The sequence below is a fragment of the Coregonus lavaretus genome (assembly GCF_964263955.1).
Source record: "Coregonus lavaretus genome assembly, chromosome: 4".
NCBI classification, from domain to species: Eukaryota; Metazoa; Chordata; class Actinopteri; order Salmoniformes; family Salmonidae; genus Coregonus; species Coregonus lavaretus.
The window spans coordinates 17,465,031-17,491,752 of record NC_139991.1 but is presented as its reverse complement, the minus strand read 5'-3'; the positions used below and the strand labels follow the sequence as shown (position 1 = coordinate 17,491,752).

At 44.3% G+C, this 26,722-nt stretch overlaps 1 long non-coding RNA gene across 1 annotated transcript; it reads left to right on the top strand.

Moving 5' to 3' along the window:
- Positions 1 to 3,297: 3,297 nt before the first annotated feature.
- On the top strand, positions 3,298 to 4,596 carry LOC311128337. Its single transcript, XR_014613202.1, has 2 exons — positions 3,298 to 3,593; positions 3,768 to 4,596. It is a non-coding gene; the product is annotated as an uncharacterized lncRNA (long non-coding RNA).
- Positions 4,597 to 26,722: the final 22,126 nt, after the last annotated feature.

The following is a 26,722-nucleotide window of genomic DNA, read 5'->3' as shown; positions in this document are numbered from 1 at the left end:
GTCTGCGCTCCACTCCATAATGATTTAATTAGCCTACATGTATTTTTTTTACATTCACTATTATCAACGGCCGTGACAGCGTTTACAGGGGAAGCAAATGAAGGTAACGAAACAATGTAATTAAATGGAAAGATACGAAATGTAGGCTATACCAAATGAAGGGAACTAACAGTAAATTGGCAGTTAAATATGTGTGGTTATTAGGCCTACTGACGGTTGGTACTGACAGTGGCTAATATTTAACGTGATAGAAATAGGAAACAGAGAAAGTCAGGGTATATAATTAAAACATTGGCGCGACTGTCATTGCGCAATGCTTTGCATCGTCATTACATGTATCCTATGTAATGTGGTCCTCTGTAGCTCAGCTGGTAAAGCATGGCGCTTGTAACGCCAGGGTAGTGGGTTCGATCCCCAGGACCACCCATACACAAACATTTATGCACGCATGACTGTAAGTCGCTTTGGATAAAAGCGTCTGCTAAATGGCACATTATTATAATAATTATTATAATGGGTATACCCCATATAGAGAATGAAAGAGGCCTCTAGTGGCCTAAAGGCCATTTAGCATTGGCAGCGCCATTGAGAGCTTCCACCATTTTAATGTTGTCAACTGGGTGGTACTTCCAACTTCATTGGCTGATTCCTCCTGATGATCCTGTTGGAGTTATGTCCAACTAGGTCATCAGGAGGGATCAGCCAATCGTGAAAAATAAAATTGATGACTTCAAAATGGAGATTGCCTCAAAGGTGCTGCCAGTGCGCTCACAGACACCATGATGGGAAATATAAAGGGAAGCACTCTCTATCATTCTCTATGTTATACCCATTTGGCTTGTGTTTCCAAGTTTCATCCCTTCAAGTTAAAAGGCCATACAATTTCAATTCTGCATAACGGCACAACATTTAATAAAGGTCACTGTGGGAAAGTTGGTATGCTTCAGTTTTCTGCCATATGATTGGTTTCACATTTGTCTCCAGGTAAAATAGATCTAGAACAATTGTCATTTATATTTACAATTCCCTTATCCAAACGGCTTACTCATTTACCTAGCTCTTATCAATAGCTCTTATAAATGTGTAAATTACAGTGAATGGAGAATGGTGTTATTTCTATAGGAATAAAATAAAGTAGATGTTGTTCCACTTGGAACTGACAGGTTGCTTGACCTTATTCATCGTTTCATAACGCGTAAATGTGGTGGAATTATGAGGGAATTAAGTCAAGGTCAGAATAAGGTGTATCTGTAAACACACTCTGCCACACCTCCATTTCTGTGATCTCCACCCTGATCCAATAGCTGGCTGAAACATGTGTTACCTCGTGGCTAAGTTCAAGATCAGAATACCCATAGAGGGAAAACGAAGTTCAATTTATGTGCGCGCATAACTCAGGTCTGACTCAGGCCCCAAGAAAACAGGCTGGTTGAAAAACAACAGAAGAGGAAGTCCACTCAAATGCAACCCAGTTGGTCAACTGGACACTTATTTGTCCCATGAAATACTCCAGACCCTTAGAGAGGACAGCTTCCACTGAATGACTAGTGTTGCAAAGACTATTTCCTGTCCTGATGAGTAACAAAAAAGTGCCATAATATGGACTTGGTCTTTTACCAGATAGGGCTATCTTCTGTATACCAACCCTACCTTGTCACGACACAACTGATTGGCTCAAACACATTAAGAAGGAAAGAAATTCCACAAATTAACTTTTAACAAGGCAGACCTGTTAACTGAAATGCATTCCAGGTGACTACCTCATGAAGCTGGTTGATTGAATGCCAAGAGTGTACAAAGCTGTCATCAAGGCAAAGGGTGGCTACTTTGATGAATCTCAAATATAAAATATATTTTGATTTGTTTAACACTTTTTTGGTAACTACATGATTCCATATGTGTTATTTCATAGTTTTGATGTCTTCACTATTATTCTACAATGTAGAAAATAGTAAAAATAAAGAAAAACCCTGGAATGAGTAGGTGTGTCCAAACTTTTGACTGGTACTGTATATTTAGCTAAAAAGAGTGCTGATGAAATTGATGGTTTTCTTTGTAGCTAACTATCTAGCTTGGTTGTACTACAACTACAGTAGGCTAGTACAGTAAAAGTTACAGTAGCTAGCTACACCTTTACTGAATGACAACAATGTAGCCTGAACACTGTTCTATCTAGCTAGTTGGGCTTAGAAATTGATAAGTGAACATATGGAGAGATCACAAATTCATGCAACTGTGGTGGTGTCACTTGTTTAGCTATTTACCTGCTTTAAAGAGTGAAAATACTCAAGCCTTTATCCATACCAGCAGGTCTCCCATGAAAAAGTGATGTTGACTTCAATGGGACAACCAGGTAATTAAAGCTAAAATGTTCTGTGTACTCTCACAAGATAGAAGTGTGTGGTTCAGTGGCAGATTTTCAAAGATAGTATCAGCAATTCTCAATCAGATGAGACACACCTGGTCTCATTAATTTATAGATGTTACTTAGATTGAGAATGATTTCCATATCTGTTATTGCTCATGGTGTAACTATGTGATGTTGTTGTTAAACACACAGCAAACAAAAAGCTGCCACCATTGTGGGTGCCGCATAGACAATGGTGGTAAATATCTAATTCAAATTTAACTTCATTCATAAATGTGGCCACTTAATTTGTGTGGATATCTTTATAAATGATGCATACTTCATGTTAAAATTACATTACTCTAGGTCTTCCATTCCCGAACATGAAGCCACCTGACAGTAGCAGGAAGGACCAGAGAAAAGTGTTGGGTTAAGGAATGACTTTGTATTGAGTAAAATTAAGATCACTCAAGTTCATATTTAGATTTAGAGTAACTGACATGAATTGGAGCATGACCTGGCTTAGTCTACACTCAGGTGGAACAACAGATATGTAATGCATTTTTCAACAACGGTTGTGCCAATTAATGCATATCACAACGGTCGAGAAGTGAGTACACACTTGCAATGTAACCTATATCCGTTGTTAAACTTGAGTGATGACTAAGCCCAAGAGGTTTTGTAACTTCACATGATTAAGCCTATGTCAATACAGATCTGAATGTTTGATATCCTTTTTACCGTACACTGTTGATAGTAGTTGATGCCAAAGCTAATCATTGAATGTCCTACTACAAGGACTTGGTCAGCTTGACAAACTTCTGTGTCATATGAACACACACACACCAAGGATTGTCAGGGTGAATACACTGAGCAGTCGGGAAAAGCTCATATTGCGCAATTAGTGACTGAATGCAACAAAAAAGAGACAGCACAGCGACATGATTACACAGTTCACTCTCCGCCTCTCAATCACACACTCGCTCACTCCCTCACGCACTCACTTACTCACATAGTTTAGCTTTATGATTATTCTCATTTAAGATAATTGGGCCTCTATTTCAGGAGAGGAACGACATGCATGACCTTCTGGCTCTCCTCTCTGCTGAGACCGATCCGGCCCCAACAGAGCAGGCCCAGCTCTAACAGTGGTCTTCTCTACAGGCCGTCCTGCTCCGCTCCCGTTTGGCACCAGCTCCTGCCACAACAAAAGAGGATTCCTCTGAAGAGTTCCTGCTGGATACAGGTAATTTGAATGATATCACACACACATACTTATGTGTGCAGGCACTAACTCCTTCTGTCACACACACACACACACACACACACACACACACACACACACACAAGTGCACCCTTGATTTAGGTTAGTGTATAGTAAAGGCTTTGTCATTAAAATAATATTTTGCCTCTCTTTCAGATCTGCCAAGCACACCTCTTCCAGCCACACCACCACTGCCCTCTTCATCTTGGACCACGACCGATGGACAGAGCCCATTAGAGCTGCAAGTGATGTCCTACTGGCCAAGCACCACGGGGAGGAAGAGATCCTGAAGTGGGTGGATCTGATTTGCTTTTAACACCAGCCCAGAGAAGCTCTTAGAGACACTCACATTATGTCACTGCAGAGAGTGAAACAGTCAGTGTCCCAGTCACGTCCCCTAAGACCTGCACTTACACAGCAGAAAGCCTCACCATTTCAAGGATGCCATTTGAGGATTTTGCTGCCGCTGCCTTCTTTCAATGGGAGCTGGAGGCCTCAAAGAAGAGGGATGTAGTGAGGAAGGAGCGAACTGAAGAAAGAGAAAATCCTTAGAGCAGCATCCCTCCAGCCGTCTGTACGGGTTCTGACACCAGTTGCTGAAATAAGGCCCCAACAGCCATCACACACACATACCGGCTTTCCTTCAGTGGCAGGAAAATATCTACTGCCTAGCAAAAGTGTTTTCCCTGTACCTGGCACAGGGCATTGGCGGGAACTCCAACAGTCTGCTTTTTATGAGACTGAAAAGTAGAGATGGATGGTGGGGAAGGGGGAGTGACTCTACGGGGAGTGATTCTACAGACACACACACACTGAAATAAATAGGAGCTAAAAATCTATTTCCATTGATGGAAGTGGTTTGGACTCTTGCTTGATTTGTATTTATTTCACAGGTACTGTCCATTATTTTACATTACTGTACGCACATTGCTGTATATGACTGTATCAGTGGTGTAAAGTGCTTAAGTAAAAATACTTTAAAGTACTACTTAAGTAGTTTTTTTGGGTGTCTGTACTTTACTTTGCTATTTATATTTTTGACAACTTTTACTTTTACTTCACTACATTCCTAAAGGAAATATTGTACCTCTTACTCCATACATTTTCCCTGACACTCAAAAGTACTCATTACATTTTGAATGCTTAGCAGGAATGGAAAATGGTCCAATTAACTAACTTATCAGGAGAACATCCCTGGTCATCTCAACTGCCTCTGATCTGGCGGACTCACTAAACACAAATGCTTCGTATGTAAATTATGTCAGAGTGTTGGAGTGTGCCCCTAGCTATCTATTTTAAAAAACACGAAAATGTGCTGTCTGGTTTGCTTAGTATAAGGAATTAGAAATTATTTATCCTTTTACTTTTGATACATAAATATATTTTAGCAATTACATTTACTTTAGATTCTTAAGTATATTTAAAACCAAATACTATTAGACTATTAAACTAAATATTGTCTTTATATGCATTACAATGGCAAATGTAACGTCCTCCAAATGCAAGACGTCCTCTAGCTACTGCCGATTGATGTTTCGGTGTGTGTCTTGTGTTGTCTAGTTTGTACACCTGTTTCTTATTTTGTATTGATTATGTAACATATAAGTTCCCTTGTTTTATGTTTGCCTTTGTGTGTTATTGTCCTTTTGTCCTGTCGTATGTTTGGCATTGCTAGCTCGTTATTTTACGCACTCCGCGTGTTACTCCTCTAGTGTTGGAGACTTTTGTTTTTGTGCGTATTACTGGAAGTAAAGTAGTCATTCCTGATCCTCTGTGTCCTGCGCCTGACTTCACTACCGCATACACATCACCCCAGTCTGACAGAATAACACACCACCCATGGAGTCAGCAGGACCAGCGGTGGTGACCGAGTCGCTGGAGGATCGGGTCAGCAGCCAGGACGCCATGATCCGTAGACTCGGCACCGCCATGCAAGATGTGATGGACACTCTGAGCCGATGGGAAAGAGGAGGCTTGCCCACACCTCCGCCTACATTACCACCACCATCGGCCAGCCCCATCGTACCATCTCCGGAGTCCAGTGGGATTCGGCTCTCGCTCCCGAGGGCATATGATGGCACCGCAGCCTGGTGTCAGGGTTTACTACTTCAAGTGGAACTCTACCTGGCAACCATACACCAGGCGCACTCGGGATACGAGAGCGTCTCCGCCCTCATCTCCTGTCTATCCGGCAAGGCGTTGGAGTGGGCCAATGCCGAATGGAGGGGAATAGACGCCGCCACCATCAGCTACGCGGAGTTCTCCCACCGCTTCAGGGCGGTTTTCGATCATCCCCCAGAGGGTAAAGCGGCGGGGGAGCGTCTGTTCCACCTCCGACAGGGGAAGAGGAGCGCACAAGAGTTCGCCCTGGACTTCCGGACTCTAGCGGCTAATGCGGGGTGGAATGAGAGGGCCCTCATCGACCACTATCGGTGCAGCCTACGAGAGGACGTTCGCCGAGAGTTGGCCTGCAGGGACACCAATCTAAGCTTCGATCAGTTGGTGGACATGTCGATCCGTCTGGATACCCTGCTGGCTACCCGCGGACGTCCGGAGTTGGGGCCGTCCATTCCATCTCCCAGTACCTCCGAGCCGAGCCCTATGGAGCTCGGGGGTGCTGGCGCTAGAGAGAGGAGGAGAGAGACCCGGAGGGAGGCCGTCCTCTGCACCAACTGTGGCCGTAGAGGACACACTGCGGCTCGGTGCTGGGGAGGGTCTCCTGGGGATTGAGGCAACAGGTCACGCACTGATGAGTCATTTCAGGTGAGTAGGCGCCCAACTCACCCAGAGCTCTCTGTTGTCCACCTGTGTATTCAAGTTGAATTTCCCCAGGTTTCATCTCATTCCCAGCATAAGGCGCTAGTCGATTCAGGCGCAGCTGGGAATTTTATTGATCGTAATTTCTGTGTTAAGTTAGTGATTCCCCTCCTACCAGTAGATGTGCCTTTTCCTATTCATGCCCTAGATAGCCGTCCGTTGGGATCAGGTTTAATTAGGGAGGTCACAGCAACACTAAAGATGAAGACGCAGGGGGGTCATGAGGAGATCATACAGTTGTATCTGATCGACTCTCCTGCATTTCCCGTGGTGCTGGGGCTTCCTTGGTTAATCTCTCATGACCCCACCATTTCGTGGCAACAGAGGGCTCTCAGGGAGTGGTCTGATCAGTGTGTCGGGCGGTGTATAGGTGTTTCCGTAGGGGCGACCACGGTGGAAAGTCCGAACCAAATGCCCGCACTGCACATTCCTCCTGAGTATGATGATTTGGCACTCGTGTTCAGTAAGAAGAGGGCGACGCGATTGCCACCTCATAGACAGGGGGATTGTGCGATAGACCTCCAGGCAGGTGCTGCACTTCCGCGTAGTCATGTGTATCCTCTGTCTCAAGAGGAGACGGCGGCGATGGAGACATCGCCGAGTCTCTGAGACAGGGATACACACGGCCCTCCACTTCTCCTGCGTCCTCGAGTTTCTTTTTTGTGAAGAAGAAGGATGGAGGTTTGCGCCCGTGTATTGATTACCGTAGTCTCAATCAGATCACTGTTAAATACAGTTATCCTCTCCCTCTGATTGCGAGTATGACGGAGTCATTACACGGAGCGCGCTTCTTCACAACATTGGATCTCAGGAGCGCCTACAACCTGGTGCGCATTAGGGAGGGAGATGAATGGAAAACAGCATTTAGTACCACCTCGGGTCACTATGAGTATCTCGTCATGCCATACGGGTTAATTAATGCTCCTTCAGTCTTCCAATCATTTGTGGACGAGATCTTCCGGGATTTGCATGGGCAGGGTGTAGTGGTGTATATTGACGACATTCTAGTATACTCTTCTACACGAGCCGAGCATGTGGCCCTGGTGCGTCGAGTGTTGGGTAGGCTGTTGGAGCATGACTTGTATGTGAAGGCAGAGAAATGCCTGTTTTTCCAGGAGTCCATCTCCTTCCTGGGCCATCGGTTGTCCGCATCAGGGGTGGAGATGGAGGTTGACCGCGTTTCAGCCATGCGTAATTGGCAGACTCCCACCACGGTTAAGGAGGTGCAGCGGTTTTGGGTTTTGCCAATTACTACCGGAGGTTTATCCGGGGTTTTGGACAGGTAGCAGCTCCCATCACCTCCCTGCTAAAGGGGGTCCGGTGCGTTTGCAGTGGTCGGCTGAGGCGGACAGGGCGTTTAGGCAACTGAAGGACCTGTTCACCTCGGTTCCGGTGCTGGCACATCCGGACCCCGCTTTAGCGTTCCAAGTGGAGGTGGACGCGTCAGAGGCTGGTATTGGGGCTGTACTGTCTCAATGCTCAGGCACGCCTCCTAAACTCCGGCCCTGCGCTTTTTACTCTAAGAAGCTCAGCCCGGCGGAACGTAATTATGACGTGGGGGACAGGGAGCTGCTAGCCGTGGTTCAAGCCCTAAAGGTGTGGAGGCATTGGCTTGAGGGGGCTCAACACCCTTTTCTCATTCTGACTGACCATCGTAACCTGGAGTACATCCGGGCAGCTAGGAGACTGAACCCTCGTCAGGCTAGGTGGGCCATGTTTCTGGCCCGGTTTGTTTTTAAGCTCACCTATATACCAGGGTCACAGAACATTAAGGCAGACGCCCTGTCCCGGTGATATGACACAGAGGAGAGGTCCATTGAGCCCACTCCCATACTGCCGGAGTCTTGTCTGGTGGCACCGGTGGTGTGGGAGGTCGATGCGGAGATCGAGCGGGCGTTACGTACCGACCCTACTCCTCCAGAGTGTCCAGCGGGGCGGAAGTACGTGCCGCTCGAGATTCGTGATCGACTAATTTATTGGGCTCATAGGTCACCCTCCTCTGGACACCCTGGTATTGGCCGGACAGTGCACTGCTTTAGTGAGAAGTACTGGTGGCCAACATTGGCTAAGGACGTGAGGGTTTATGTCTCTTCCTGCTCGGTGTGCGCTCAGTGTAAGGCGCCTAGACACTTGCCCAGGGGGAAGTTACAACCCCTACCCGTTCCACAACGGCCGTGGTCTCACCTATCGGTAGACTTTGTTACGGACCTTCCCCCCTCCCAGGGGAATACCACTATTCTGGTCGTTGTGGATCGGTTCTCTAAGGCCTGTCGTCTCATCCCAATGCCGGGTCTCCCTACTGCCCTACAGACTGCTGAGGCCTTGTTTACCCACGTCTTCCGGCACTACGGGGTACCTGAGGATATAGTGTCTGATCGGGGTCCCCAGTTCACCTCTAGAGTCTGGAGGGCGTTCATGGAAGGCTTGGGGGTCTCGGTTAGCCTTACCTCGGGTTTCCACCCTGAGAGTAATGGGCAGGTGGAGAGAGTGAACCAGGATGTGGGTAGGATGAGGTATTGCCAGGACCGGCAGGAGGAGTGGTCGGGGTATATCCCCTGGGCAGAGGTTGCTCAGAACTCCCTTCGCCACTCATCTACGAATCTGACCCCTTTCCAGTGTGTGTTGGGGTATCAGCCGGTTCTGGCACCATGGCATCAGAGCCAGATCGAGGCTCCTGCGGTGGATGAATGGTTTCGGCGCTCGGAGGAGACATGGAACGCTGCGCATGTCCATCTGCAGCGGGCTATCCGTAGGCAGAAGGCGAGCGCCGATCGCCACCGCAGTGAGGGTCCAGTGTATGCACCTGGAGATCGAGTCTGGCTCTCGACTCAAAACCTGCCCCTTCGCCTGCCCTGCCGGAAGCTTGGTCGGCGGTTTGTGGGGCCATTTAAAGTCCTGAGGAGATTGAACGAGGTATATTACAGATTACAACTGCCTAATGATTATCGCATTAACCCCTCGTTCCATGTGTCTCTCCTCAGGCCGGTGGTAGCTGGTCCACTCCAGGACAATGAGATACGGGAGACTCCTCCGCCCCCACTGGACATCGAGGGGGCTCCGGCGTACTCAGTCCGGTCCATCGTGGATTCGAGACGTCGTGTGGGGGGTCTGCAGTATCTCGTGGAGTGGGAGGGGTACGGTCCGGAGGAACGGTGCTGGGTGCCTAGGAGGGACATCTTAGATCCCTCCCTCCTGACGGAGTTCCACCAGAGTCATCCCACTCACCCTGCTCCGCGTCCTCCTGGCCGTCCCCGAGGCCGGGGTCGACGCACGGCTGGAGCCGCGCGTCAAGGGGGGGGTACTGTCACGGATGCCGCCGAGGCTGCTCCTCCTCCTTGCTCGGGCAGGCTTCGGCGTTCGTCGTCCCCGGAGTACTAGCTACTGCCGATCGATATTTCGGTGTGTGTCTTGCGTTGTCTAGTTTGTAAACCTGTTTCTTATTTTGTATTGATTATGTAACATATAAGTTCCCTTGTTTTATGTTTGCCTTTGTGTGTTATTGTCCTTTTGTCCTGTTGTATGTTTGGCATTGCTAGCTCGTTATTTTACGCACTCCGCGTGTTACTCCTCTAGTGTTGGAGACTTTTGTTTTTGTGCGTATTACTGGAAGTAAAGTAGTCATTCCTGATCCTCTGTGTCCTGCGCCTGACTTCACTGCCGCTTACACATCACCCCAGTCTGACACACTTCTTTTGTCTTTGTCATATTTCCCTACACTTCCTTGTGTGACATTCTTTTGGACACACCCTTTATTGAACAATGAAAAAAAAGTAAGGACTGGAAGAGGCGTTTCTGCTTCCATTGAGTGCAGAACATCTTCTTGGGGCTGTGTGTGTACTTGTAGGGGGAGGGTAGCTAGCAGACTGTAACGGGTTAATGTGATGCCGTTACAGGATACTGTTTGGGGTAGCACAGAGAATTTTCAACCAACCTTAACTTGCCGATACTATCTTCGTTCTCAATTCGGCCAAACATATATCTTCTAAAATGTCTGTGTCCAATTGCAGGTGTTTCATTATTTAAATAAAAAAATGTTTTGCTCCATGAGGTAATACAACATGCCGCAATCTTGTCTATTTCAAATCTTCTCTCATTGATCGAGACAGCCCACTGGGCACAGATGTCAGTTCAACGTATAGTTTTAATTCACTAACGTGAATTAAACTAGAAATCAACAAAACATTTCACCATGTCATTGGATTTAGGTTAATGGAAAATAAGACAAAATGCTCTTACGTTGATTACATTTAGCAAATCCAATGAGTTTTCCACTTTGATTCAACGTCATCACATAGATTTTTTGGGTTTAAATTATGTGGAAACAACGTTGATTCAACCAGTTTTTGCCCAGTGGGAGGTGTGTCATTTGGGTCCTCTTCGAAGTCGACCCAAATGGTAAATGCTTAGTGGGCTGTCATTTTTGCACATGCAGGGCCAGATTAAGAAATCATAGGCCCTGGGGCCTTATTTTTTTTCATCCCTGAAAGTTATAAGGCCAGCATTTCATAAACTTCACTGTGGAAAAGTTTATATGTATAGCAGAGGAAGACGAGCATGAGAGGAAGTTGTTTACACTTAATGAACCCTCCCCCATGAGAACACTTGACAAACAGAAGATTGGACAGTTTCACAAATGCTTCCTTCTGGTCAACATCCGTGTGTTTTGCCAGACATAGACCCTTCCAGCCTGAATTACTTTCTCCTTCTATTTCTCTATCACTCTCGCTCTCGCTCGTTCTCTCTCTATCTCTCTCACACGCACAAACACACATACACACAGACACAGCAATGAATACAATTAACATCACCAGCTCCGCTTCCACTTCTACCCATGCCCTGTGGCCTTTTGATTAGTGATCGTACTTCTGCTAAACAGGTCAAACAAAGAGATGGGTAGGGATTGAGTGTTGTATGCTACCAGTGTTCCTCCATTTTATACTCTGATGGTTGACATTCACAGATGGCAAAGAATGCAATTTAAACATAACTGGAGTTTGTTTGGGAAGGAAAATCTATGTTCATATCTCATTCTGATTATCAGCTATGAAAGTGTTTCCTGTTAAAAAACCATATTTAGGTTCGGCTGAGAACAGCTTGAATTGGTTTTCAAGCCTATCTTTCATCATCAGTAAAACATTATTTATGTGATCTCAAAGTCAAGTCAAGGTTAATCTGTCAGTTACAAAGTCAAAACAAATACCCTAATATTTTGATTCCGGCAAAATCACCAGCCATGGTTTTGCAAAACATGGGTCCTCCTAATTCTCCATGGGAAGCATTTAGAGTGTCCTCCTCACACCAGCAAACACTCTCGTCTAAAATCAGTGCATTAACCATTTCCCATGCACTGTCATTTTCCTGTTGCCCCCCACACATCCTGTCATGACGAGGCTAAAATTAAAACAAGCTGGCAGATCCAACCCCTTAGAGCAGACAGTGAGAGTGAGAACATGTTCTCACAGATAGAAAGAGTGGCAATCGAGATTGATAGAGCCCCGCTGGATGTGGGAGTGATTTTCTTCAACGTGAATGGAATGCTGTGTTTTTTATGTTATCACTTTGTGTATTTATTTCATGAAAATAACTCAAAATATACTTTTTATCATTTATTTCCCTGAGCCTCCTTTTGCTATTGAAATGCTCAGTCGGATCGTGTGGGCATGTTGATACAAATTGAAAATATATTTACATACAGTACACAGCCCTGATTGGCGGATAGGATCGTCTCGACTAGAGCCTACCCCACTTACCCCTTCAAAGTAGGAGGATACATATGCAAATAAAAGATGACTGGTCATTGGTCAGAATAATCAGATCAGATTGTTGTCATACTGTATGCCAAAAACTCCAACCCACCTGAAGGTGTATATATTTTTTTTTTTTTTTTAGCATTATCAAAATGTTCACTATTTCAGAGTGTTATTTTGACCACATAGTGTGGAAATGTCATCAAAAATCTGCACTGCCCCTTTAAAGGAATTGCTGCCCCAAAAATAGAAATATACTCTCCAAGCCTCTAGTACAGGGGCAGTGTAGTGGATTGTGGCTACTTCCATTTTATGGTGCTTTGGCTCTCTCATTTCTGGAGAATTGGAGGCAAATATCACAGGCTATTTCTCAGACACACAAGTTAATCACTTTGGTTAGTGTGATGCCCTAAGGGCAAGTGAAGTGTTATTTTATGGGGGATCAGCATGTCTACTCTGCACAGTAGTCATAAATGCCTTTCCACAAGTTGCCAGACATGGTATTTTATGTTTACACAATGTGATGATGTTAGATAAAGCCGTGCCCTAACATGTGGGAGGCACTCTTTTCAGGTTACTCGACAGTATACTACCTCTCTAAAGTCCAGTTGCTGCCAAAAAGGGAGAGGAAAAACAAATACTCTATAAGGCAGGGGTGTCAAACATACGGCCCGCGGGCCGGATCAGGCCCGCAAACGGGTTTAATCCGGCCCGCGAGATGATTTCGAAAAAAAAAAAAAAAAAAGTTTTTTTTTTTTTTTTTTTTTTTAAGTATAAAAATGCGCTGCAATTTTTAAATAAAATAAACTGCTGTTCCAATTGCGTCCACTGGATGGCGCAATAGCAATTGTGTTAAGCAAGCAAACTGTTTATACCGGGGCAGAGCAAGTAGGTCAAGCACGTGCAGCCAATGAGCTACTTTGTTTTGCCCGCGATATTTATTACGGCTTCTACTTTTAACATTATGTGCTTTGGCACCCTCATTGCCCCAATATGTCTCTGTCAAAAAAGAGAAAAGTGGACGCAGAGTGCAGAGTGTTCCAAGAAAAATGGTCATCCTATTTAATCACGGAATTGAAAGGGAAAGCTGTATGTTTGGTGTGTTCAGAGCATGTTGCAGTGCTGAAAGAATATAACCTTCGTCGCCACTATGTGAGTCTTCATGCCGACAGATATGACAACTTTCAAGGACAGCGGAGATGAGGGAAGGTGAATGAACTGTTGGCGGGTCTGAAGAAACAGCAGTCTGTGTTTACTCACAGCCGAGACATCAGTGACGCTGCAGTGAAAGCTAGCTACCTCATTGCTAATGAAATCGCAGTGGCTTCAAAACCATTTAGTGAGGGTGAATTTGTAAAAACATGCATTATGAAGGCAGCGGAGATTGTGTGCCCTGAAAAGCGGCAGGCTTTTGCAAATATCAGCCTGACAAGAAACACAGTTGCAGACAGGATTTCCGATCTTTCAGTGGATTTGGACAGCCAGTTGAAGCAAAAAGTAAAGTCATTTATTGCATTTTCGGTTGCAATTGATGAAAGCACGGACATTACAGATGTTGCACAACTGGCCATTTTTTCATCCGCGGAGTAGATGACACATTGACCGTCACCGAGGAGTTCGTGGAGTTGGTGCCGATGACAGATACAACGACAGCAGCTGATATTTTTACCGCACTCGTCGGCGCGCTGGACAGGGTCGGAGTGGACTGGTCCCGCGCTGTCAGCCTGGCTACAGATGGTGCGCCCTCAATGATCGGGAAAAAACCAGGCGTTGTGACAAAGTTCAGAGAGAAAGTGCAATCTGCAAATGGAGGACGTGATTTTTTGACTTTTCACTGTATTTTGCACCAGGAGGCTTTGTGTTGCAAGTCATTAAAGATGGATAACGTCATGAAGGTGGTCATCCAAACTGTTAATTTCATCCGATCCAGAAGCCTGAATCACCGTCAGTTTGACAGCCTTCTCAGAGAGAAAGACCACATCTATGGCCTGCCATATCACACTGAGGTAAGATGGTTAAGCCGAGGTGCTGTGCTGAGGCGTTTCTTTGATTTACGAGAAGAAATTGAACAGTTCATGGAAGAAAAGGGCAAACCAGTGTTAGAATTTCATTCCGCAGAATGGATGCCGGACCTTGCATTTATGGTGGATGTTACAGAGCACCTGAATAACTTGAACAAACAGCTGCAAGGGCGCAACAAAGTTGTCACGCAGTATTATGACAGCATACGTTCTTTCAAGTTGAAGCTGTCATTGTGGGAGACGCAACTTGCCGGTGGTGATGCAGCTCACTTCCCCTGTCTGAAAAATGTGTGCGCGACCCAACATGTGGCAGACATGAAGCGGTTCAAAGATAAAATAACTGGACTGTTACGGGAGTTTGAGCAACGCTTTCAGATGTATGTTTATATGTTTTTATGTTGATGTGCTATTGTTTTTAATTGATTTTATTTTATTTGTATATTTAACCTATTCTTGACTCTGTGGTTCTTGCACTTGTTTGGGGAACAGGATTTCATTATTTTTATCTACATTTCTACCTGAGAAATGACACCCTGATATAGTTCTGTGATCTGTGAAACAGTTCTGTTAATCACTGAGGCATTGTGTGTTTGTGTGTTCTTTTTCTTTAGAATTTTCAAATAAACTTGACGTGTTTTATGATTAATAGTGATGTTGTGCTTGTATTATTTTGGACACACTGTCCTCAGGCTCCAGCTTTATGTTGTATGTTGATCGTATTAAAACAAAGAAAACAATCTGAAGTTGTTGTTTTTAAGTTATATATATACCATGATTTTTCCGGTCCGGCCCACTTGGGAATAGATTTTCCTCCATGTGGCCCCTGAGCTAAAATGAGTTTGACACCCCTGCTATAAGGCAACAACTGTGGGTGAAATCAGTAATACATTTTAAACACTTCCTTATTGGAAGAGAGTCTGTAAGAGACATCAAAGTGCCTGGGCATTATGAATTAAGGTAACATTTTGACATCAAGCTAATTTTTTCCACAGTATGTTAGGGGTCATTATTAAATCATATTATCTACTGTTATTAAGGCTTATTTATGAATGCATATTTGAATAACACACAGTTACGATATGTCTGTTTTCAGCTGCTACAGTGAGGAGAACAAGGATTTGATACACTGCCGACTTTGCAGGTTTTCCTACTTACAAAGCATGTAGAGGTCTGTCATTTTTATCATAGGTACACTTCAACTATGAGAGACGGAATCTAAAACAAAAATCCAGAAAATCACATTGTATGATTTTTAAGTAATTAATTTGCATTTTATTGCATGACATAAGTATTTGATACATCAGAAAATCAGAACTTAATATTTGGTACAGAAACCTTTGTTTGCAATTACAGAGATCATACGTTTCCTGTAGGTCTTGACCAAGTTTGCACACACTGCAGCAGGGATTTTGGCCCACTCCTCCATACAGACCTTCTCCAGATCCTTCAGGTTTCGGGGCTGTCGTTGGGCAATACAGACTTTCAGCTCCCTCCAAAGATTTTCTATTGGGTTCAGGTCTGGAGACTGGCTAGGCCACTCCAGGACCTTGAGATGCTTCTTACGGAGCCACTCCTTAGTTGCCCTGGCTGTGTGTTTCGGGTCGTTGTCATGCTGGAAGACCCAGCCACGACCCATCTTCAATGCTCTTACTGAGGGAAGGAGGTTGTTGGCCAAGATCTCGCGATACATGGCCCCATCCATCCTCCCCTCAATACGGTGCAGTCGTCCTGTCCCTTTTGCAGAAAAGCATCCCCAAAGAATGATGTTTCCACCTCCATGCTTCACGGTTGGGATGGTGTTCTTGGGGTTGTACTCATCCTTCTTGTGGTCCTCTGTAGCTCAGCTGGTAGAGCACGGCGCTTGTAACGCCAGGGTAGTGGGTTTGATCCCCGGGACCACCCATACGTAAAAATGTATGCACGCATGACTGTAAGTCGCTTTGGATAAAAGTGTCTGCTAAATGGCATATTATTATTATTATTATTATTATTATTCCTCCAAACACGGCGAGTGGAGTTTAGACCAAAAAGCTCTATTTTTGTCTCATCAGACCACATGACATTCTCCCATTCCTCCTCTGGATCATCCAGATGGTCATTGGCAAACTTCAGACGGGCCTGGACATGCGCTGGCTTGAGCAGGGGGACCTTGCGTGCGCTGCAGGATTTTAATCCATGACGGCGTAATGTGTTACTAATGGTTTTCTTTGAGACTGTGGTCCCAGCTCTCTTCAGGTCATTGACCAGGTCCTGCCGTGTAGTTCTGGGCTGATCCCTCACCTTCCTCATGATCATTGATGCCCCACGAGGTGAGATCTTGCATGGAGCCCCAGACCGAGGGTGATTGACCATCATCTTGAACTTCTTCCATTTTCTAATAATTGCGCCAACAGTTGTTGCCTTCTCACCAAGCTGCTTGCCTATTGTCCTGTAGCCCATCCCAGCCTTGTGCAGGTCTACAATTTTATCCCTGATGTCCTTACACAGCTCTCTGGTCTTGGCCATTGTGGAGAGGTTGGCGTCTGTTTGATTGAGTGTGTGGACAGGTGTCTTTTATACAGGTAACGAGTTCAAACAGGTGCTGTTAATACAGGTAATGAGAGGAGAACAGAGGGGCTTCTTAAAGAAAAACTAACAGGTTTGTGAGAGCCGGAATTCTTACTGGTTGGTAGGTGATCAAATACTTATGTCATGCAATAAAATGCAAATTAATTACTTAAAAATCATACAATGTGATTTTCTGGATTTTTGTTTTAGATTCCGTCTCTCACAGTTGAAGTGTACCTATGATAAAAATTACAGACCTCTACATGCTTTGTAAGTAGGAAAACCTGCAAAATCGGCAGTGTATCAAATACTTGTTCTCCCCACTGTATATAAACCTCTGTCCATTTTAACATAACTAAACAAGCTTACGTTTAGTTCACTTATCACCTCTCTAATGGGGTGGTTAAGCTGATAAATCATTCACTTTTTGATAAAAGCACCAAATCTGGCAGAGATGCTGATTTATGTACCCTTAAAAGAATTAGATATGGAGCCACCCCAGACTCGGCCCCTGGGAGGCGAGGGAGCCATATTTCAAAATGGCCCGTACTGTAACACTATTTCACATTTCGGAGAGACTGCTTTGAGGTAATGGCACCAAATCTGTCACAAAGCTGGATTTATTGACCCTGAAAAGATTTAGATACGGAGCAACCACAGATTTGGCCCCTGGGGGCCGTGGAAGCACTATTTATCAGTTCAGAATATTTTTTTGTTACAAACACACCAAATGTGTTATAGAGCTATATTTATGTTGACTGAAAACATTTAGCTATAGCGCCATCACAGATTTGGCCTCTGGGGGCCATGGCAGCCATCTTACAACATGGCCACTGTCGTAATACAATATTACAGTTCTGAAGGCCTTTCATTTTGTATAAACACACCAGAAAATATTTAGATATGAAGCCACCACAGATTTGGCACCTGAGAGCCATAGGAGCCATCTTACTAAATGGGTGCAGACTGTACCACCATTTTACAAACCTTTAATATACAAAAATTCATTGCTTCTATTTCCTTGACTTTTAAAAGTTATAGCCTATACTTCTTGGCCTGGATCTCTGGAAAACCAAAAGGTTTAGCAGTTACACACAGTATAATACAATGAGGGTCAGACAAAAGTACAGCAGTCGTGAAGGCCAAATTGTAGAAAAATAATATTTATGGGACTGCGTGCACAGCGGAGGTGTTAGAACACCCTGCCCTGAACCTTAGTCACTGTTACTAGCCGGCTACCACCCGGTATTCTGCTGCCCTATGTACAGTATATAGTCATGGAACACTGGTCACTTTAATAATGTTTACATATGGTTTTACCCACTTCATATGTAAATACTGTATTGTAGTCAAGGCTCATCCTATATAACTACTGATGTACAAACATTTTCTATTCATATACTGTCCATACTGTCTGTACATACCATATATATATATATATATATATATATATATATATATATATATATATAGAACCAGTCAAAAGTTTGGACACACCTACTCATTCCAGGGTTTTTCTTTATTTTTACTATTTTCTACATTATATAATGATAGTGAAGACATCAAAACTATGAAATAACACATATGGAATCATGTAGTAACCAAAAGAGTGTTAAATTAATGAAAAAATATTTTATATTTGAGATTCTTCAAAGTAGCCACCCTTTGCCTTGATGACAGCTTTGCACACTCTTGAAATTCTCTCAAACAGCTTCATGAGGTAGTCACCTGGAATGCATTTCAATTAACAGGTGTGCCTTGTTAAAAGTTAATTTGAGGAATTTCTTTCCTTCTTAATGCGTTAGAGCCAATCAGTTGTGTTGTGACAAGGTAGGGGTGGTATACAGAAGATAGCCCTATCTGGGAAAATACCAAGTCCATATTATGGCAAGAACATTTAAAATAAGCAAAGAGAAACGACAGTCCATCATTACTTTAAGACATGAAGGTCAGTCAATCTGGAAAATTTCAAGAACTTTGAACGTTTCTTCAAGTGCAGTTGCAAAAAAAAACATCAAGCGCTATGATGAAACTGACACTCATGAGGACCGCCACAGGAAAGGAAGACCCAGAGTTACCTCTGCTGCAGAGGATAAGTTCATTAGAGTTACCAGTATCAGAAATTGCAGCCCAAATAAATGCTTCACAGAGTTCAAGTAACAGACACATCTCAACATCAACTGTTCAGAGGAGACTGCGCGAATCATGCCTTCATGGTCGAATTGCTGCAAAGAAACCACTACTAAAGGACACCAATAATAAGAAGAGACTTGCTTGGTCCAAGAAACATGAGCAATGGACATTAGACTGGTGGAAATCTGTCCTTTGGTCTGATGAGTCCAAATTTGAGATTTTTAGTACCAACCGAAGAGTAGGTGAACGGATGATCTCCGCATATGTGGTTCCCACCGTGAAGCATGGAGGAGGAGGTGTGATGGTGTGGGGGTGCTTTGCTGGTGACACTGTCAGTGATTTATTTAGAATTCAAGGCACACTTAACCAGAATGGCTACCACAGCATTCTGCAGCGATACGCCATCCCATCTGGTTTGCGCTTAGTGGGACTATCATTTGTTTTTCAACAGGACAATGACCCAACACACCTCCAGGCTGTGTAAGGGCTATTTGACCAAGAAGGAGAGTGATGGAGTGCTGCATCAGATGACCTGGCCTCCATAATCACCCGACCTCAACCCAATTGAGATGGTTTGGGATGAGTTGGACCGCAGAGTGAAGGAAAAGCAGGCAACAAGTGCTCAGCACATGTGGGAACTCCTTCAAGATGGTTGGAAAAGCATTGCAGGTGAAGCTGGTTGAGAGAATGGCAAGAGTGTGCAAAGCTGTCATCAAGTCAAAGGGTGGCTACTTTGAAGAATCTAAAATCTAAAATATACACTACCGTTCAAAAGTTTGGGGTCACTTAGAAATGTCCTTGTTTTCGAAAGAAAAACCTTTTTTTTTGTCCATTTAAATAACATTAAATTGATTAGAAATACAGTGTAGACATTGTTTATGTTGTAAATTACTATTGTAGCTGGAAACGGCTGATTTGGAATGGAATATCTACATAGGCGTACTGATGCCCATTATCAGCAACCATTAGTCCTGTGTTCCAATGGCGCATTGTGTTTGCTAATCCAAGTTTATCATTTTAAAAGGCTAATTGATCATTAGAAAACCCTTTTGCAATTATGCTAGCACAGCTGAAAACTGTTGTGCTGATTAAAGAAGAAATAAAACTGGCCTTCTTGAAACTAGCTGAGTATCTGGAGCATCAGCAATTGTGGCTCAAAATGGCCAGAAACAAAGAACTTTCTTCTGAAACTCGTCAGTCTATTCTTGTTCTGAGAAATGAAGGCTATTCCATGTGAGAAATTGCCAAAAAACTTAAGATCTCGTACAACGCTGTGTACTACTCCCTTCACAGAACAGCGCAAACTGGCTCTAACCAGAATAGAAAGAAGAGTGGGAGGCCCCGGTGCACAACTGAGCAAGAGGACAAATACATTAGAGTGTCTAGTTTGAGAAAGACGCCTCACAGGTCTTCAACTGGCAGCTTCATTAAATAGTACCCGCAAAACACCAGTCTCAATGTCAACAGTGAAGAGGCGACTCAGGGATGCGTTGTCAGACCTCGAATAATGCAAAGAAAATAAGTTAATGTTCATTTTTAAACAACACAATACTAATGTTTTAACTTAGGAAGAGTTCAGAAGTCAATATTTGGTGGAATATCCCTGATTTTCAATCACAGCTTTCATGCGTCTTGGCATGCTCTCCACCAGTCTTTCACATTGATGTTGGGTAACTTTATGCCACTCCTGGCGCAAAAATTCAAGCAGCTCGGCTTTGTTTGATGGCTTGTGACCATCCATCTTCCTCTTGATCACATTCCAGAAGTTTTCAATGGGGTTCAGGTCTTGAGTTTGGGCTGGCCATGACAGGGTCTTGATCTGGTGGTCCTCCATCCACACCTTGATTGACCTGGTTGTGTGGCATGGCGCATTGTCCTGCTGGAAAAACCAATCCTCAGAGTTGGGGAACAATGTCAGAGCAAAAGGAAGCAAGTTTTCTTCCAGGACAACCTTGTACAGTGGGGAAAAAAAGTATTTAGTCAGCCACCAATTGTGCAAGTTCTCCCACTTAAAAAGATGAGAGAGGCCTGTAATTTTCATAATAGGTACACGTCAACTATGACAGACAAATTGAGGAAAAAAAATCCAGAAAATCACATTGTAGGATTTTTAATGAATTTATTTGCAAATTATGGTGGAAAATAAGTATTTGGTCACCTACAAACAAGCAAGATTTCTGGCTCTCACAGACCTGTAACTTCTTCTTTAAGAGGCTCCTCTGTCCTCCACTCGTTACCTGTATTAATGACACCTGTTTGAACTTGTTATCAGTATAAAAGACACCTGTCCACAACCTCAAACAGTCACACTCCAAACTCCACTATGGCCAAGACCAAAGAGCTGTCAAAGGACACAAGAAACAAAATTGTAGACCTGCACCAGGCTGGGAAGACTGAATCTGCAATAGGTAAGCAGCTTGGTTTGAAGAAATCAACTGTGGGAGCAATTATTAGGAAATGGAAGACATACAAGACCACTGATAATCTCCCTCAATCTGGGGCTCCACGCAAGATCTCACCCCGTGGGGTCAAAATGATCACAAGAACGGTGAGCAAAAATCCCAGAACCACACGGGGGGACCTAGTGAATGACCTGCAGAGAGCTGGGACCAAAGTAACAAAGCCTACCATCAGTAACACACTACGCCGCCAGGGACTCAAATCCTGCAGTGCCAGACGTGTCCCCCTGCTTAAGCCAGTACATGTCCAGGCCCGTCTGAAGTTTGCTAGAGTGCATTTGGATGATCCAGAAGAGGATTGGGAGAATGTCATATGGTCAGATGAAACCAAAATATAACTTTTTGGTAAAAACTCAACTCGTCGTGTTTGGAGGACAAAGAATGCTGAGTTGCATCCAAAGAACACCATACCTACAGTGAAGCATGGGGGTGGAAACATCATGCTTTGGGGCTGTTTTTCTGCAAAGGGACCAGGACGACTGATCCGTGTAAAGGAAAGAATGAATGGGGCCATGTATCGTGAGATTTTGAGTAAAAACCTCCTTCCATCAGCAAGGGCATTGAAGATGAAACGTGGCTGGGTCTTTCAGCATGACAATGATCCCAAACACACCGCCCGGGCAACGAAGGAGTGGCTTCGTGAGAAGCATTTCAAGGTCCTGGAGTGGCCTAGCCAGTCTCCAGATCTCAACCCCATAGAAAATCTTTGGAGGGAGTTGAAAGTCTGTGTTGCCAGCGACAGCCCCAAAACATCACTGCTCTAGAGGAGATCTGCATGAAGGAATGGGCCAGAATACCAGCAACAGTGTGTGAAAACCTTGTGAAGACTTACAGAAAACATTTGACCTGTGTCATTGCCAACAAAGGGTATATAACAAAGTATTGAGAAACTTTTGTTATTGACCAAATACTTATTTTCCACCATAATTTGCTAATAAATTCATTAAAAATCCTACAATGTGATTTTATGGATTTTTTTTCTCATTTTGTCTATCATAGTTGACGTGTACCTATGATGAAAATTACAGGCATCTCTCATATTTTTAAGTGGGAGAACTTGCACAATTGGTGGCTGACTAAATACTTTTTCCCCCCACTGTACGTGGCTTGATTCATGCGTCCTTTACAAAGACAAATCTGCCCGATTCCAGCCTTGCTGAAGCACCCCCAGATCATCACCGATCCTCCACCAAATTTCACAGTGGGTGCGAGACACTGTGGCTTGTAGGCCTCTCCAGGTCTCTGTCTAAACATGGTCCCCTGTAGCTCAGCTGGTAGAGCACGGCGCTTGTAACGCCAGGGTAGTGGGTTCGATCCCCGGGACCGCCCATACACAAAAAAAATGTATGCACGCATGACTGTAAGTCGCTTTGGATAAAATCGTCTGCTAAATGGCACATTATATTAGGCAAAGCTGAAAATTGGACTCATCAGAGAAGATGACCTTACTCCAGTCCTCTACGGTCCAATCATTCTAGTCTTTTGCAAACCTCAGCCTTGCTATTCTTTGCTTCTCATTGATGAAGGGCTTTTTTCTAGCTTTGCACGACTTCAGCCCTGCCCGTAGGAGCCTGTTTTGAACCATCCTCGCCGTGCACTTCACCCCAGCTGCCGTTTGCCATTCTTTTTGTAGGTCACTTGATGTCATCCTACGGTTGTTGAGTGACATTCAAATGAGTTGGCGGTCATCCCGGTCAGTAGAGTCGTTTTCGCCCTCTGCCGGTCTGTAGCTTTGTTGTGCCCAATGTCTGCTGCTTGACCTTGTTCTTATGAACCGCCGTCTTTGACATTTTAAGGATGGAAGCAACCTGACGCTCACTGTATCCCTCTGCCAGTAAAGCCAGAATTGAACCCTTCTTTCCTCACTCAAAACTTTCCTTTTCAACTCTTGGCATGGTCAATAGTTATTTTTTAATTAATATTACTTTTGAGGTACTATTAGCACTGTTTTTGCCATCCAGCTGGACCTATTGCAAGAGGATAGTGATGACCACAGCAGTGGTTTTTATACTTTTCCTAGTTAAATAAGATTTGGTTCAGGTGATCACCTAATCAGTACCTAATTCAGTAGAATGAGGTGTGCCTGTGTTGGAATTCAACAGACACTGGAATGGAATGGCTGTCATACTGTACATGTAGAGATGCTGATTTAAGAAACATTTGCAGTGGTCTCTTATTTTTTTCCACAGCTGTATATACAGTGGGGAGAACAAGTATTTGATACACTGCTGATTTTGCAGGTTTTCCTACTTACAAAGCATGTAGAGGTCTGTAATTTTTATCATAGGTACACTTCAACTGTGAGAGACGGAATCTAAAACAAAAATCCAGAAAATCACATTGTATGATTTTTAAGTAATTAATTTGCATTTTATTGCATGACATACGTATTTGATCACCTACCAACCAGTAAGAATTCCAGCTCTCACAGACCTGTTAGTTTTTCTTTAAGAAGCCCTCCTGTTCTCCACTCATTACCTGTATTAACTGCCCCTGTTTGAACTCGTTACCTGTATAAAAGACACCTGTCCACACACTCAATCAAACAGACTCCAACCTCTCCACAATGGCCAAGACCAGAGAGCTGTGTAAGGACATCAGGGATAAAATTGTAGACCTGCACAAGGCTGGGATGGGCTACAGGACAATAGGCAAGCAGCTTGGTGAGAAGGCAACAACTGTTGGCGCAATTATTAGAAAATGGAAGAAGTTCAAGATGACGGTCAATCACCCTCGGTCTGGGGCTCCATGCAAGATCTCACCTCGTGGGGCATCAATGATCATGAGGAAGGTGAGGGATCAGCCCAGAACTACACGGCAGGACCTGGTCAATGACCTGAAGAGAGCTGGGACCACAGTCTCAAAGAAAACCATTAGTAACACACTACGCCGTCAAGGATTAAAATCCTGCAGCGCACGCAAGGTCGACCCTGCTCAAGCCAGCGCATGTCCAGGCCCGTCTGAAGTTTGCCAATGACCATCTGGATGATCCAGAGGAGGAATGGGAGAAGGTCATGTGGTCTGATGAGACAAAAATATAGCTTTTTGGTCTAAACTCCACTCGCCATGTTTGGAGGAAGAAGAAGGATGAGTACAACCCCAAGAACACCATCCCAACCGTGAAGCATGGAGGTGGAAACGTCATTCTTTGGGGATGCTTTTCTGCAAGGGGACAGGACGACTGCACCATATTGAGGGGAGGATGGATGGGGCCATGTATCGCGAGATCTTGGCCAACAACCTCCTTCCCTCAGTAAGAGCATTGAAGATGGGTCGTGGCTGGGTCTTCCAGCATGACAACGACCCGAAACACACAGCCAGGGCAACTAAGGAGTGGCTCCGTAAGAAGCATCTCAAGGTCCTGGAGTGGCCTAGCCAGTCTCCAGACCTGAACCCAATAGAAAATCTTTGGAGGGACCTGAAAGTCCGTATTGCCCAGCGACAGCCCCGAAACCTGAAGGATCTGGAGAAGGTCTGTATGGAGGAGTGGGCCAAAATCCCTGCTGCAGTGTGTGCAAACCTGTTCAAGACCTACAGGAAACGTATGATCTCTGTAATTGCAAACAAAGGTTTCTGTACCAAATATTAAGTTCTGCTTTTCTGATGTATCAAATACTTATGTCATGCAATAAAATGCAAATGAATTACTTAAAAATCATACAATGTGATTTTCTGGATTTTTGTGTATCAAATACTTGTTCTCCCCACTGTACATGCCTGCAAATTGTATGATATGTTACTAATGCCAATTCGTACAATATGTTACGAATTTGTAAGTGCTTAAGATCCCATTAAAATCTCTACTTATTGAAAGCGGACATTTTTTCTAATATTCCGTACTCTGACATTGCTCTTTTAGATTTCTCTTAATCTCTTTATTTTTTGGAGTTGTGTTTATTATTATGTATTGTTAGGTATTACTGCACTGTAGGAGCTGGAAACATAAGCATTTCACTGCACCTGCGATAACATCTGCAAAAGATGTATATGCGACGGATAACATACGGTTTGATTTTATGTTGATGAGGTAGCCCTGCATAGGATTGAAAACCAGCCTCGGCCCAGATAAAATATTCTTTTGGTCTAATGGTTAAGCGTTGGGTTCCCGAGCGGGAGACTGGGGTTCACATCCTGCTTGAGCATTTAATCAAATGGCTACTAAAGCCACTTTGCAATGCAAGGAGCCTATGAGTTAGAATTGTTTACAATTGCTGTGAAACATTTCTAAAGCTGTGCTTCAATCAGACAAGAACTGTGGCTGGCACACATCTTTTACTTTCAACCCGTTTCATGAACAAAAGTACTGAATGATACACTAGTTTTTCTACTTGCATTTGAATATAATGTCCTGCTATTTCAACAAAGTAAAGGCTATGCCACAGTTCGGCATGCTATGGACATTTGGTGGTGAATGTTGGTCTGAGGCAACATCAGGTAAAGGTGTACTTACTGCTCCGTAAGAGACCTCCAAAATCTTATCTTGAAGAACAATCTGGACTTAGTGGTCATGTACTCTTATAATCTCCACCCCGCGCAGCCAGAAGAGGACTGGCCACCCCTCAGAGCCTGGTTCCTCTCTAGGTTTCTTCCTAGGCTCCTGCCTTTCTAGGGAGTTTTTCCCAGCCACCATGCTTCTACATCTGCATTGCTTGCTGTTTGGGGTTTTAGGCTGGGTTTCTGTATAAGCACTTTGTGACATCTGCTGATGTATAAAGGGCTTTATAAATACATTTGATTTTATTTATTGGGTCAGTGGAGCAATACACAGCAACAGACAGAATATCAAAAGAGATGAGCCCAGCATCAAAAGCTCTCTCTCTCCCACTACTCTCTCCTCTTCCATCCTATCATCTCTTCCCTCTGCTCAATCCTTCTCCCTCCAATCTCCTGATTCTGCCTCCTCAACCCTCCTCTCCTCCCTTTCTGCATCCTTTGACTCTCTGTGTCCCCTATCCTCACGGCCGGCTCGGTCCTCCCCTCCAGCTCCGTGGCTTGATGACTCATTGCGAGCTCACAGAACAGAGCTCCGGGCAGCGGAGCGGAAATGGAAGAAAACTAAATTCCCTGCCGACCTGGCATCTTTTCACTCCCTCCTCTCTACATTTTCTTCATCTGTTTCTGCTGCTAAGGCCACCTTCTACCACTCTAAATTCCAAGCATCTGCCTCTAACCCTAGGAAGCTCTTTGCCACATTTTCCTCCCTCCTGAATCCTCCCCCCCCCCTCCCCCCCTCCTCTCTCTCTGTGGATGACTTCGTCAACCACTTTGAAAAGAAGGTTGACGACATCCGATCCTTGTTTGTTAAGCCTAATGACACTGCTGGTCCTGCTCACACTGCCCTACCCTATGCTTTGACTTCTTTCTCCCCTCTCTCTCCAGATAAGATC